At 52.8% G+C, this 14525-nt stretch overlaps 2 protein-coding genes across 7 annotated transcripts in view; both read left to right on the forward strand.

Moving 5' to 3' along the window:
* The window catches only part of DUSP15 (dual specificity phosphatase 15), a 746139-nt gene that overhangs the window by 123007 nt on the left and 608607 nt on the right, over positions 1–14525 (forward strand). The window lies entirely within an intron of this gene.
* The window catches only part of NOL4L (nucleolar protein 4 like), a 147040-nt gene that overhangs the window by 97632 nt on the left and 34883 nt on the right, over positions 1–14525 (forward strand). Inside the window, exon 1 of one of the 6 annotated variants that reach the window (XM_050807084.1) lies at positions 9869–9979. The exons of the other annotated variants lie outside the window; for them this stretch is intronic. The gene's annotated coding sequence lies outside the window, so the exon portion shown is untranslated. Of the gene's footprint in view, positions 1–9868; positions 9980–14525 lie in introns of those variants that run through there. 6 annotated transcript variants of the gene reach the window in all.

A 14525-nucleotide genomic window follows, 5' to 3' on the forward strand; every position in this document is an offset into this window, starting at 1 on the left:
TCTCTGGCTGCATCCGATTCGCTCTGGTGGGTTCCTCCTTCTGCTCTGCTGGAGGTCGGTGAAGCACAGCACCATGTGGCCTGGCTCAGTGGTCTCACCTTTGCAGGGCCTACCACACACCCTGGAGACCCACACATCTTAGTCCAGCACAGCCACTGGATTCTAGCTCCATGACTGTGGACGTGTCCTCTGCTCTCTGAGTGCCAGTTTCCCCACTCTTGGGTGACTGAGCGAGTCACTTAATCTTCCTCCCAGAAGCCCTTAGACTTCATGTGCACAATGGCAATGAATATCAACCTTGTTATTTGGTGGATTAAATAAGATAACACATGAACACTGCCCAGCACAGGTACCTGGTGTCCAGTGGGTCGCAGTAATTGACTACAACAAGCTCCGGGCTGCTCAGCCATGGAACCTGGCCTAGCTTGCTGCTTCCCCTTTTGAAACTTCTACTGAAGCATAAAGCACATTCAGAAAAGAGCACCCATCACTCAGTTTCACAGCTCAGCCAAGTTCACAAACTGACCCCACCTCCTGTGACCCATATCAGATCAAGAAACAAAACATCGGCTGGGTGCAGTGGCTCAAGCCTGTAATCCCAGCACTTTGGGAGGCCGAGACGGGCGGATCACGAGATCAGGAGATCGAGACCATCCTGGCTAACACGGTGAAACCCCATCTCTACTAAAAAATACAAAAAACTAGCCGGGCGAGGTGGCGGGCGCCTGTAGTCCCAGCTACTCGGGAGACTGAGGCAGGAGAATGGCGTAAAAACCTGGGAGGTGGAGCTTGCAGTGAGCTGAGTTCTGGCCACTGCACTCCAGCCTGGGTAACAGAGTGAGACTCCATCTCAAAAAATAAAAAATAAAAAAATTCGGCACCACCCCAAAGACCCTTGTGCTCCCTCTAGTCACTGTCCCTGGGCCAGGGTGACTACTGACCTGACTTCTAGGAGTATACATTGATTTTGCTGTTCTAGAACTTTATAGAATGGAACTGTACAGCATGTGCTCATTTGCTCACAAGCATAAGTGTGTGAGAGTCATCTGTGTTATGGCATGCATCAGTAGTTTGTTTCTTTTCATGGCTGAGTAGTATTTCATGGTATGGGAGCGCCCATAATGTATCCATCCTTCATTGGTAGACATTTGGGAGGTGTTGTGAATAGTGCTGCTATGACTAGCCTGCCAGTCTGCTATGTGTTTTTCTTCTTTCCTTTCTTTCTTTCCAGACAGAGTCATGCTCTGTGGCCCAGGCTGGAATGCAGTGGCACAATCACAGCTCACTGCAGCCTTGATCTCCCAGGCTCAAGCAATCCTCCCACCTCAGCCTCCACAGTAGCTAGGACTATGGGTGCATGCCACCATGCACAGCTAAATTCTTTTTGCAGAGACAGGGTCTTGCTATGTTGCCCAGGCTTATCTCGAACTCCTGACTTCAAGTGATCCTCCCAAAGTGCTGGGATTATGGATGTGAGCCACCATGCCCGGCCTACTATTTGTTCTTTAAGGAACATCTGTGTTCATTTTATTGTGTACACACCTGCAAGTGGAAATGCAGGGTTGTGGCTGGCCTTGGTGTTTTCTCTGAGCCTCTCCAAGGGCACTAGAAAAGAAGGGAGGGAAAAGAGGCGTGTGCATTACCCATGAGAGTTACAAAGTGTGGCCTGTGTCCAGGATGGCCCGCTGCATTCTGAGCTCTGTTGAAGACTTCAGAGCTGTGTTGGCAGTGGGCAGAATGGGGCCTGAGTGATGCATCCCTACTGTGTGCAGGGTAACTCTTCTAAGAACCTGTCCCAGCCCTCAGAGCGAATGGCCCAGTTGGGAAAATGAAGTTTAATGCAAGAAACAGGAAGTACCACAAATGCATCAGTTCAGAGCCAGCTGGGCGGCAGTCTGTGGAGGGATGTTGATTTGCCTGGGGTGGAAGTTGTCTTTGTTTACAGCCCAGGCACCTTTCCACCTCAGGAATACCCATGCATCCTTCAGTGCCCAACTTCAATGTCACCTCCCCAGTGGAGCTCTCCCAGATCTGCTACGTCCTTCTCACACCCTGGGCACTTCCTTCCTAGAACGTTTCAGGACTATCCAGTACAAATTGGAATACACTGCCCATGACCCACAGGCCAGTCAGGATCCCATGACGTCACTTGGTTAATTTCTGTCTCCCCTGCTGGCCTGGAGGCTCCCTGTGGTCAACCCTGAGTCCGTATTGTTCATTGCCATGTCACCTGCACTTGTCATGGTGCCTGGTGCGTGGTAGGGCCTCTGTACATATTTTTGGAAGGTACACAGGCCTAAAAACATGTGTGGTCAAAGCATGGAGGAGTTGCACATGGGTGACTGGGGGACAAAAGATGGTGAGTCCATCTGCAATAGAGTTCCCAGAGAGGAACAGAAGGAAATAAGGCCAACAGGGCAGTGGGGCCTCCCAATGCCAGACCAGAGAGAGCTATAACTCGATTCCCCCCGTGACTGGGAGCTATTGAAGGTTTTGGAATAGGAGAGTGACATGACCAGAATTAACTGATGACATTTTAAAGCAAGACTTTTTGAAAAGGAGAATAATGAAATTGTAATTTTTACCTTTTATCGTGGTTTTCAGGAGAATGTATTTCAACAAGTCAGGCTCAGTTAGTTGTATTTGTAATGGAAAATTTATCTAAATGGAGAAGAATGAGGAAATAGTATTGGACTGTTTCTCCTAGATTTCAGCAAAGGTGTCAAACTGACTGTGAGGTTGCAGGCTGCTATGCAAAAATCAGTTAATATAAAGAACAAATGGATAGTCTGCGCTGCGGCCCAGCCTGCAGGTCAGGTGTTTTGAATCTAGGCACATGTGAAACCCTGGTGTTCTCCACGTCCTCCTCTTCCAGCCAGATGCCTTCCCTACTTTCCACCTGTTGCAAGCCTCCCACCTTCTTTGGTTCACAGTAAATGTCATCTCTTCCAGGAACCTTCCCTCTCACCCCCAGTCCCCCAGGAGAAACATCTGTCTTTTCTCCATAAATATGCTGCACCTAGAGCACCTCTTGGCTGTGATACTGCTTTAATTATTTTTGTTATGGTGTAGGCAGGGACAGTTTATGGGGTAGAGATGGATGCTAGCCCTACCTAGTAGGAAAACATATATATATACACACACATATATATATATGTGTGTGTAATGTGTGTGTGTGTGTGTGTGTGTGTGTGTATATATATATATATATATATTTTTTTTTTTTTTTTTTTTTTTTTGAGATGGAGTCTCTGTTGCCCAGGCTAGAGTGCAGTGGCATGATCTCAGCTTATTGCAACCTCCCCTTCCCGGATTCAAGTGATTCTTCTGCCTCAGCCTCCCCAGTAGCTAGGACTACAGACACGTACCACCACGCCCAGCTAATTTTGTATTTTTAGTATAGATGGGGTTTTACCATGTTGGCCAGGCTGGTCTCAAATTCATGACCTGAAGTGATCTGCCCGCCTCAGCTTTGCAAAGTGCTGGGATTACAGGCATGAGCCACCATGCCAGGCCAGAAAACATATTTTATTTATTTATTTATTTATTTATTTGAGACGGAGTCTCACTCTGTCGCCCAGGCTGGAGTGCAGTGGTGTGATCTCGGCTCACTGCAAGCTCTTTCTCCCAGGTTCACACCATTCTCCTGCCTCAGCCTCCCAAGTAGTTGGGACTACAGGCGCCCGCTACGACGCCCGGCTAGTTTTTTTGTATTTTTTAGTAGAGACGGGGTTTCACCGCGTTAGCTACAATGGTCTCAGTCTCCTGACTTTGTGATCCACCCACCTCGGCCTCCCAAAGTGCTTGGATTACAGGCGTGAGCCACTGCGCCCAGCCCAGAAAACATATTTTAAAGCCATAATACTGAGACAGGAATAGGTAGATCAACAGAATATAATAAAAATCCATACATAATAGAAAATTAGTATAAGATGACATTTCCAATTAGTGGATAAAGATGAGTTATTTCAAAAATGATATGTAGGCTGGGTGCAGTGACTCCTGCCTGTAATTCCAGCATTTTGGGAGGCTAAGGCAGGAGGATCACTTGAGCCCAGGAGATTGAGCCTGAAGTGAGCCAAGATCGTGCCACTGCACTTCAGTCTGGGTAGCAGAGTGAGACCCTGTCTCAAAAATAAAAAATAAAAGATGGAATTAACACCACTTAGAAAGCCATTTAGAAAAAAATAAGCTAGATCCCCCACTTTGCTGCTTACATTGAGATAAATAACAGATGGAATAAAGATTTAAATGTAATGAAGATATAAAGTTTCCAGAAGAAAATATGGGCGAATTACTTTTGTAATCTTAGAGTGGAAAAAAAACTTTTGTTTTAACCTGGAGCCCTAAAGCCCTAAAGGAAAAAACAAACAAAAAAAAAATCAGATGATATAAAAATGTAAAATTTCCATATGGCTAAAAAAACTTGTCATAAACTAAATAAAAAGACAACAAAAGGAAAACATATTTGCAAAATACATGACAAAAGATTAATTTTACTTATTTCCAAAAAGTTCTTACCAAAAAAAAAAAGACCAACAATTCAAATAGAGAAATTGGCAAAGGATATGAACAGGTTATTCTCAAAAGAAAAAAAAAAGAAAGAAAAAGAAATACAAGTGCCCCATAAACACACAGTGCACAGAAACATCTACTTACATTCCCAAGTGAAGAGGAGCAAAGGAAAATAAGAGACAGCATTCTTTGCCCCTCAGATTGACAGAGATAAAAGAGATTGCTAATAGTAAGCAGTGACAAGTATGCCGTGAAATGAATGCTGCTAGATATTGCTGGTGGCAGAGTGAACTGGTGTAGCATTTGGAGAGAGGGATGTGATCCTGACTGTGCAGTTATGAAATGTACAATCCTGATACCGTTGATGATAAAAGCTACCATCTACCAAGCACTCCCTCTGGAGAAAAGATCAAGATGTCTTTTAGGATCTAGCCTTGGCAGTCACACACGCTCGTTTCCACAGTACACCACTGGTTCCACAGCCCTGTGCATTGTGATGGTACCAGGGTATGAAACTGGGCAGTGAGGGTCATCATGGGCCATCTTGGAGACTGTCTAACACAGTTTGTAATCTCAAAGGGAAAAATTCGGTGCCAAATGCTACATTAAACACATGTTAAACATAGTGGATCTTTGGAAGGCCAAGGCAGGTGGATCACTTGAGTCCAGGAGCTTGAGACCAGCCGGGACAACATGGTAAAACTCCATCTCTACTAAAAATACAAAAATTAGCCAGGCATGGTGGCGCATGCCTGTAATCCTAGCTACTTGGGAGGCTGAGACACAAGAATGGCTTGACTAAGTCAGGGAGGCAGAGGATGCAGTGAGCCCAGATCATGCCACTGCACTCCAGCCTGGGTGACACAGCAAGACTCGATCAAAAATAAAACAAAACAAACAAACAAAAACATTGTGGATCATGTGTAGATGAGGAAACGGATGCTTAGAGAGGTTTAGGTATGGTGCCCAAAGTCATCCATCTAGTTGTCAGAGCCAGAATTTGAACTAGTCCCATCTGACGACACTCTTTCCATTGGACCTCCTCGCTGGCCTCCCTGTCACCACTTCTCTTCCTTTATAATCTCATCTCCCCGATCTAAAAACGTAATTCACATTGCATCCTCTCCTCACTCCCAGTGTAAAGCCCACACACCTCACGGGGTCAGGGGGGGGTGTTCAGGATGTTGGACACTTGGCCCTGTTTGCCCCCCGACGCTCATCCCTCCCGTCCTCCCCATGGCCCACATTGCTCTAGCCACTCTGGCCACTGTTCCCTTCCTCAGCAGCTTTGCACCAGCTGTTCCAGTGCCCCCAGGTCTTCACCCAGATGTGAACTTCTGCCCTCTGGGGATTAGGACACCTAGTGGCTCCCTCCTGGGAGAGCTCTTCCCTGACCACTCAGCCCAGAGCCCACCCTGGCCTCCACCCTCACTCCACCCCCATCCTCTGCCTCTCCCCTACCCGTTGTCCGCACCTCACTCCTCTACAGGATCTAAGAAGAGTCACACATTAAGTTTAGTTGTTATTTCTCTCTCTTTAATTCTTTGGAGATGGAGTTTCGCTCCTGTTGCCCAGGCTGGAGCGCAAGGGCATGATCTTGGCTCGCTGCACCCTCTGCCTCCCGGGTTCAAGCAATTCTCCTACCCCAGCCTCCCGAGTAGCTGGGATTATAGGCATGCCCCCACCGCGCCCATCCAATTTTGTATTTTTAGTAGAGACCAGGTTTCACCATATTGGCCAGGCTGGTCTCGAACCCCTGACCTCTGGTGATCCATCCGCCTCGGCCTCCCAAAGTGCTGGAATTACAGGTGTGAGCCACCTGTAATTTCTCTTTCATCTCATCATTTAGAAAGTCAATTAGTGACAATGAATGTTTTGTAGAGTCCACGACTATTGTGTTGTGGAGTTTCTCTTTCTGGATTTCTTGTCTGATTGTCTCTTGAGGAGCAGATTCAGATGAAGCGCGTTGGGGAAGCACACGGCTCAAGTGATGCTGTGTCTTCCACTGCCTCCCTTCAGGAGCCGAGGACATCATGTCTGGTGGCCCCACTTTGGAGGCTGCTGAATTTGATCACTTGATTGGGAAGTGTCTGCCAGATCGCTCCATTGTACAGGTACATTTTCTCCTCTGTCATTAATACGTCATTTGTGGGGATAAATTTTTTTTAATGCTTTGACATGCTTGAACAATGTCTGCTGTGTCACATTAAGATCCTATTTGTCCTAATAGTGGCAAACCAGAGTCCCATGGCCAGGTCCCTACCTGTGGGACATGCTCACTTCGTATGGGAAGCTGCATGAAAGGGGTTTGCTGTTTAAAAAGCCCCATCAGAGCATACCCCAATCATCTGTTTACAAAAGCACCCAGTGTCTTCAGAGGCTGGAGGGGACCTGGGGCAGCATTGCCCCCTCCCTCCCCTCCGAAGCAGATGGGAGCAGCTTTCTTTGCCATGTTCTCCTACCAGGCTGGGGCCAGAAGAAGGGACACATCACTGGGAGAATTAGTAGTCAAGAAACTAGGTCACCTGATTCCTCGTTGGGACTCATGCTGTGGCCACTTTAAGGAGGGGGGGAGTGGCACAAGGACACTGCAAACAACCTACACAAGGTTACTCCAGGAGTGGCAGCTCCTGCAGGAATAAGGATCTGGGAGATTTCCCAGGGTTTCAGCACACACACATGAAAACTCGCCTAATTTGCGGTGCTGCTCAACAGCCAGGTTTCTGCAGGGCTCTCAGCTGTTTTCTGTGGGTTGAGCAGGGCTGGGCTGTTTTATCTCAGGGATAGTAAATGAGTTCACATTTCATGCCTACAGAAAATCACTGCTCTGCCCTCCTGGGCAATACTAGCTCTCTTTTATTAGTCAGAGAAGAGGTGGGTTATCTGGGTTCAATTCCACCTTTGAACTTCAGTTGGATTTGGCTTTGTGTTTCAAGCTCAGATGTCCACCACTGCTGTGAAATAGTAATTCAGGCCAGGAGAAGTCAAAGGTCTCTGGAAATGTGGTGGGGAAAGAGGGAAATCCTGAGCCTGAATTATCTCATTTTCAGAGTGAGGATGGACAGTTCCCACGTTGGAAACACTCACATTTCCTGGATGAACTTAAGAGCTGTGGCCACCAGTTCATTCTAAAAATCATTATTGGGCACCAGCATGTGTGGATAAAGAAAGCCTCCCACCTGCCCCACACCACTGAGGATGAGAAGATCTAGTAAACCGGGGAGAGTGAATTGGTTTGAAAACACATTTGATTTCAGGAATAAAAGGTGCTAATGAGTAAATGTGCCTAAACCCTCTTTTAAAAAGAAAGTGTGAGTTTTCTATTGACAGCAGAGTCTTGAGCATGTGCGGAAGGAAGCCTGCGTGGCGCTAATGTGATGTCTTGTCATCGTTTTATTTTCCTGACGGGTAAACGCTGGGCTCTGAACCTGTGGGGTTGTACTTCCCACTCGCGGCTGTAGAGGGAGCCTTGTTTACCACGGATTGTTCACAATGCAAAGCTTTCAGAGGAAGAAAGAAAAAGGCTTTTTACAGAAAAAAAGTTGGAGGGTTAAAGGCAGTCTGTTTCAAAATTGCAAACAATTGCGGTGGCTCTCTCGTTTTCTCTTCTCTGCTGGTTCCACCGTGAATGAATGGTAGCGTAAAGAGTCAGTAGAAATTGCCCTTCCTCTTCGGGTGCGACCAGAGGAATCAGGAGGTGGGATCCTTATCGGGGTTTTTTTAGTGTTTTGTTTTGTTTTGTTTTGTTTGCAATTTCCCCACAGAATTCCACGAGGGCAGCTCCCCATCCTTGATGAAGCACAAGCTTTTTTCGAGGCTGATCTATGGTAGCGGAGAGTCTGGATTTGTAGGGGTGGGGTGGGAATGGGTCCCCTGACCCATTTTCTCCATCGGGGTCTAATTCTGCGGTTTGGTGACAAGCGTGTTGCTTTTCGGGCCGAGTCCGAGGTTGCTCGGAGGTCCAGGGCCCCCATCCCGCGACGCCCGTCCCGCCTCCTCCGCCCCGGGCAGGGGTCTGTCCGCCGGGGGGACCGCATCTGGGCTCCGCGTGGTCCCCCTCCCCGGCGGTGCAGTCTCCGCGGACAGTGCGTGCCCGGGTCTGGGCTGGAGCGGCGTCCCCGAGATTATCTTATTACTTTACAACTGTGGCTCGCGCGCCGTCAGGACCCGGCCCCGTGTGGGCTGGCGGAGCACAATGACCGGCAGCCGGGCGGGGGCGGGCACGCGGGCGCGAGCGGGCGGCGGGCGCTCAGGGTCGCGTAGATGTTTGGGTCGAACAGGTGAGCGCCTCCCGGACTCTCGGGCGCCTGCGGGGGGCAGGGAGGAGGGCGGAGGGGGTGTAAACTAAGTGGTGGGAAAGAGACAAAGGAAGAGTGAAGAGCGAGACGGTACGGAGGGGGGAGGGGGAGGGGCGCGCAGGGGCAGCCGGTGGGCAGCGCGCCGAGGAGCTCGAGCTTGAACTTGATCTAGCACCGGGGGCCCTGCCGTGGGGGTGGGGCGGGGGCACGGCCTAGAGCCGGCCACGTGCCTGGCTTTCCCAGCCCGGGGTCTCGCTCCGGCCGCCCGGGGGAGCCGAACCCCGAGGCCCGGCAGACCCGCCCCACAAGTACCCGCGTCCCTGGGGACCCAAGAGACGCACTGGGGTCGAGGGCTGCCCGAAGGGGCCCCGGACGCCGAGAGTTCCTGAGGGTGCCTGAGTCACTTTCTTTGGGCCAAGTCTCCTCTCCTGGCCTGACTGCAGACAGCCTGCCGGGTGCCCGCGCCCCCCAGCCCCCACCGGACCCAGAGACCGCGGCCTCCGGGAGCGATGGGTAGGCACAGATCCCAGCGCCTTCTTTCCGGGCTCAGCCCCTTGCAAGGATCTTCCTCGAAGCGCTTCCCCCTTAAGAGCGCTCTCCCCACCGAAGCGCACGGCGGCGCGTCCAGCGCGCCCTTATCCCCCCCTACCTGGCCCAGCGCCCCCTCCTTCCTCCTCTTCTCCCCCCGCGCCTCTCTCCCTCCTTTCTCCTCTCCCCTCTCCCTGGGTGCCTCCTTTTCCTCTCTCCCCTTCCCCCCCGTGCCCACTCCTCCCTCTCACCCGCCCCTCCGCCACCTTCTCCTGCTGCTCCTCCTACTCCCCCTGCCTGCGCCCTCCCTGCGCTCCCCTCCCCCCGCCCCCGCCCCCGCCCCCGCCCCGTGCCCGGTCCCGCCCCCCTCCCCCGCCTCCCCGTGCCCGGTGCCCCCTCCCCCTTCCTCCGGGCCGCGGCGCCGCCGCCGCTGCCGCCGCTGCTCGCCTGGGCCCTCCTCCTGGCCACCCCCGCCCCCGGGCCGGGCAGTGACGCGCCGCGGCGGTGCCAGCCCCTCTCCCCGGGCGGCCGCGGCGGCAGCAGCAGCAGCAGCAGCTGGAGCTGTGGGGCTGTCACCGCCGCCCGCCCCGCTCACTCGCGGATCCCGACCGCCCATCTCCGCCTCGCCTCCCGCCCAGGTACGGAGTCCGGCCAGGATCCCGACGATCGGGCCGTTTCCGGGGCCCCGGCCGCCGCCCCCCTTCTCCGGCTGCTGCCGCCGGCCGTTGAGCTGCGGTTAGGGGGGCGGGGGGCTGGGGGCGGTTCTGGGGAGGGGGGCGCAGGGGGAGCTTCCTTTGCCAGGGCTGAAGAAGGGGGCGCGGGGGAGCGGCTGCGCCCTGGGAGGAGTGGGCTGGGGCGGGGGGCGGGTGAGTGTGCCCCAGAGTGGGGGGGGCGATGAAGGCTGCATTGTGGGGGCCGCGGGGCGCCCGAGAGGTGTGTCTGGCCCCGAGCGCCCGGGGTCGCGGGGCGCACCCCATTCCCGGGGTGCGCGCCGCGAGTCCTGGGAGGCTGTGATTGTGCGCGCCGCGCCGCGGTATTGTGCGACGGCCGCTCGGTGTGCAGCGGGCTCGGCACCGCGTCCCGGGGAGGGAGGCGTTCGCTGGCGGCGGGGTGGGAGCCGGGCTCGGGTTGCCGCGGCCGCCACGAGAAGGGAAGTGGACTGTGTTTGGGGATGTGAGGACGGGAAGCGTTGAGTGGCAGGGAGGGGTTCCCCGGCGCGGCGCGGGGAGTTGAGACGCGGTTTGCAGAGTTGAACCCACTTCGGCAGGCCCGGGTCCTTCCCGGGAGGGGACGGGGTGTCCCTCTCAGGTGCACCGTCTGACCGGAAGCCGCGGGCGTCGGCGGCCCCTGGCGAAGGGGCCTTCCTTAATGAGGGGACACGGCGGGGCGGGGGCAGCCGGCCGGCTCGAGGGCGCGCGCAGGGGTTAAGTTGGATTTACACCTCCGCCCGCTCTCTCCTCCCTCCACCTAGTCCTCAAGGCTGGACACTTTGGGTGGGGAGGAGGAGGGAGTGCAATCCGCATATTTATTCCAGCCACTCGGGAGCAGAAGTGACCCTGCTTCCACCCAGAGCTGCGTTTGCCCGAGTCCGGCCGTCCCTACCGGGCTGCGCTTCCTGGGGGAAGTTCTCATTAAGCCTCGCTAATTAGCATTATTCCTGTAGAAAGGTTAAGGTTAGACCGTCCTTTTCCTTATGGGAGGCCCACCCCCTCCTCCCCATTCCCTACTCCCTCCCCTCTCCCCAAGAGCACAAAAGCACAGAAAGAAAGTGTGAAGAGGCTCAGATCAATGGAGAAGCCACAAACCCATTAATTCAAATGGAACCTTTTTTCCCCCTCTAAAACATTGATTTTCCTTTCTGTCTGCTCTGAGGGGAGATGAATAACCTCCTGATTTCACCTGAAATGGTGTTTGGACTCTGTGATTTCCTCCCCTTTCTGAGAAGGATTGTGGCTTGAAATAGATTGTCCCTTGAGATAAAGCCCTACTTATCCCAGAATCAGCTGGCAACCCCAGCCTGCCCCCACCCCAACTCACACACACCAAAAAGGGGGTGTGCGGAGAGGTGTTTGGGGGACCTCATGACTCTTCTGGGGAGAGCCGTCTGTGTGATGGGACCAGGCCCCTGTCTTGACCCCTGACACAGGCCAGATTCTGGACTGAATTGGTCTGGGGAAAAGGCCCATTTATGGCCCAGGCCCCCTGGTAGTTTAACCCCATGGGTAGTAAATTACCCCTTCATTGGAAAGCCATTAGGGCCTAAATGTGTCCTTGAATAATATCAAGCTCCTGTCTAATCCAGGCTCAGGCTGAGGCTTGCTTAATAGAGCAGGGTTTTAAGACAGCACCTCTAGAGCTGGGCGACACCACCCTATTCAGCACCTTCGTGCAGCACAGTGGGAACAGAGATCACTGCGGCCTTCCTCCCAGCTGAGAAGACGCCTTTGGGGAACTTTTCCTGTGGCGGCTACCCTGGGGCTCTGTGGAGCTGGACCGCCTGGGAGTTGCTCAAGAACTTTTTCTGTGTTGTCTGGGTGCCTTTCTTGGAAGGACAGCCCTGCAGGGGATTAGCTCACAGCGGCTCCCTTCCAGCCTTCCTTTTGGCTGGAAGATCCCTGTCTGCTGAAGCTCCTCTCTCCAACCTCACTTTAAAGAAACCCCTGTTAATGGCAGGGTCTGGGGTACCAGCGAGGCCCTCGTGGTGAGGAATGCTGATGGGGAGCAGCCAGGTGCCTTTGCTTAGGAACAAAAGCCTGTTTTCCATTCGATATACAGTGGGAAGGTGTGGGAAATGCTCACTTCCAGCATCCAGGCGTCCATGACAGCAGGGACAACAGGACCACATGTAGATGGGAATACGCTTCTGACAGACGCGGTGTGTGTGTGAGTGAGTGTGAGGGAGAGACAGCGAGAATGACTCCAGTATGGTAGGTGATTGGCTGTGTCTCCGCTCTCCCTGCCTTATATTTCCCAGAAGAGCTGGTGCTTGCATGGCTAGTAAGCAGAGGAGGCATGTTCGCAGGAAGGAGTGGAATTGTGCAGGGAGTGCTGGAAGGCTGGCCTCCTTCCCTGGTGGCTATGTGGGCTTGGGTTGTAGCCATGAAGCAACAGCTTTGGGACCCCACACCCCCAGGAGCTCAGACCACCCTCATATTTCATATATCTGTGGTGCAGACCACCCTCACATTTCATGTGTGCAGCCCTTTCACAACAAGGGTTTGAACCCCTGATGCTTTAGATCCTGGGGGTTTTTCGTCTCCCATTAATAAGCCATCTGATGAACTGAAGTGGTTAAGTTGGGGTCACATGCGGTTCAGTACCTTCTTGGCATGCTCAGAAGGCTGTGTGTGTAATGCTCGCTGACATGGAGACAAGGGGGAGAGTCGCCTCTTGCGGAAGAATGTCCAGGGCCTGGAAGGGGCCTGCAGGTGCCCAGAAGGTGGTGCCTACCAGTGGGTTGAGAAGAGACTCCACTTTGGGATAGAGCTGGTGCTGGGGCAACCGCCTGAGGCTGGTGTTCTTCCCAATGGGAGCTTTAGCCTCCTGTCGAACAAGCCTGGGGGCTTTATAGAGAGGGGTCTCTTTCCTGCTCGGCCCAGAAACATCCCCTGCACATCCCTGCCCCCGCCTTCCTCTGAAACACACACCCAGGGCTCCTCGTCAGGGCTTATGGCTTACAATTGCACTAAATTCTCAGCAAATCCTCCTCCTTTTCTTTCTCAAGCAAGCCATAGAGATAGAATTACAGCTCTCAGGAAGGGTCTGGAAAATACTGTGTGAGGCACGCCCCAGGATCCCGGGTCCTGGAGGATGCAAATGGCTCAACTTCAGAGGCACCAGGAACCCAGTTGCAGAGAAATTGACCCCAGTTGTAAAATAATCAGGTTACTGATAGCACCTGCCCGTAGTTACAAGCCATGGATACAGTCCCGTTTCCACCATTTCCCCTCTGGTCTCCCGTTTTCTCCTCCTCCTGGGCTGGGCAGTGGTTGTGCTAGTTACCCTGCAGAAGAGGAAGGGCCTCAGAAGCTGGGTGGAGAGAAACTGAACCTGCCCATGAATTTTGGACTGAAGATAAGAGCAGGGAGGGTCTGGTCAGCTCCTCTCCCTCTGCCCCAGAGGCAGGGCTCCCAGGTTGGGGTGTGTCCCAGAGGCTGACTGGGTGCTACCCATCTGCCTGCCTAACTCTTAAGTTCCCTTTTCAGAAGAGCATTTGGCTTTGGCTCTATTACCCTGTGACCCATGATGGCTTTGGTGCTGGAATAAATGATTGCTGGGTGGGCAAGGCCACGGGCTTCAGGGTTTCCAAAGGGCAGAGGCTAGAGAAACCGGGGGGTAGCTGACTGGACAGTCACATGGGGCCTGAGGAGAGGGAACCCAGAAGTAATAGACTGCACACACTTTTCTGTTGTAAATAGAGACAGGGTCTCACTGTGTTGCCCAGATGGGTCTTGAACTTCTGGCCTTAAGCAATTCATTCACCTCAGCCTCCCAAAATGTTGGCATTACAGGTGTGAGCCATCGCACCCAGCCCACACTTTTATTCTCTAAGTTTTGTTGAAGTTTGTTAACAGAAAGGGAGAAATTAGCCCCAATTCATCTGACATTCCAGAAGGGAAAAGTAAGAGGCACCCTGTGACCTCTGGGTGAGCCAGTGAGCACCTTGGGTCTCTGAGCAGGCCTGAGGCCTTGGTCACTCTCAAACCTGCACCATTGCCTCCAGCATGGCCCTCTGGACTTGGGTGTATTTTCCCCTTCTGCACAGTCGTCGTTGACAGATTCTGATCTGTGTGTACCTGTAACTGCCTTGTGATTAGCCTGCTTCTCCAGCCTTGGCTTAGGGTGTGAGTGAGGGACTGGAGCTATAGTCTGCCCATCTGCGACTGGGGGGCTTATACCCATGAACTGGACTGTGCTGCGCCAGACAGGTTGCAGAGGGTCTTGGGAAGTCTTCTCTAGCTCAGCCCTTGAAAGTGTGGGTGTTGAAGGGTTTGTGTAAGTCTGACCAAAACTTATTTTTGTATCGTGTGTTTTTGAAAAGTTAGGCTTAATAGACTTGATTTCTCACTTAAAAAAAAAATTGCTGTAGCAGCCAGGTGTGGCAGCTCACACCTGTACTCCCAGCACTTTGGGAGGCCGAGGCACTTGAGCCCAGGGGTTTGAGACCAGCCTGGGCAATATAGT

Source organism: Macaca thibetana, chromosome 10, assembly GCF_024542745.1.
Source record: "Macaca thibetana thibetana isolate TM-01 chromosome 10, ASM2454274v1, whole genome shotgun sequence".
Classification (NCBI taxonomy): domain Eukaryota; kingdom Metazoa; phylum Chordata; class Mammalia; order Primates; family Cercopithecidae; genus Macaca; species Macaca thibetana.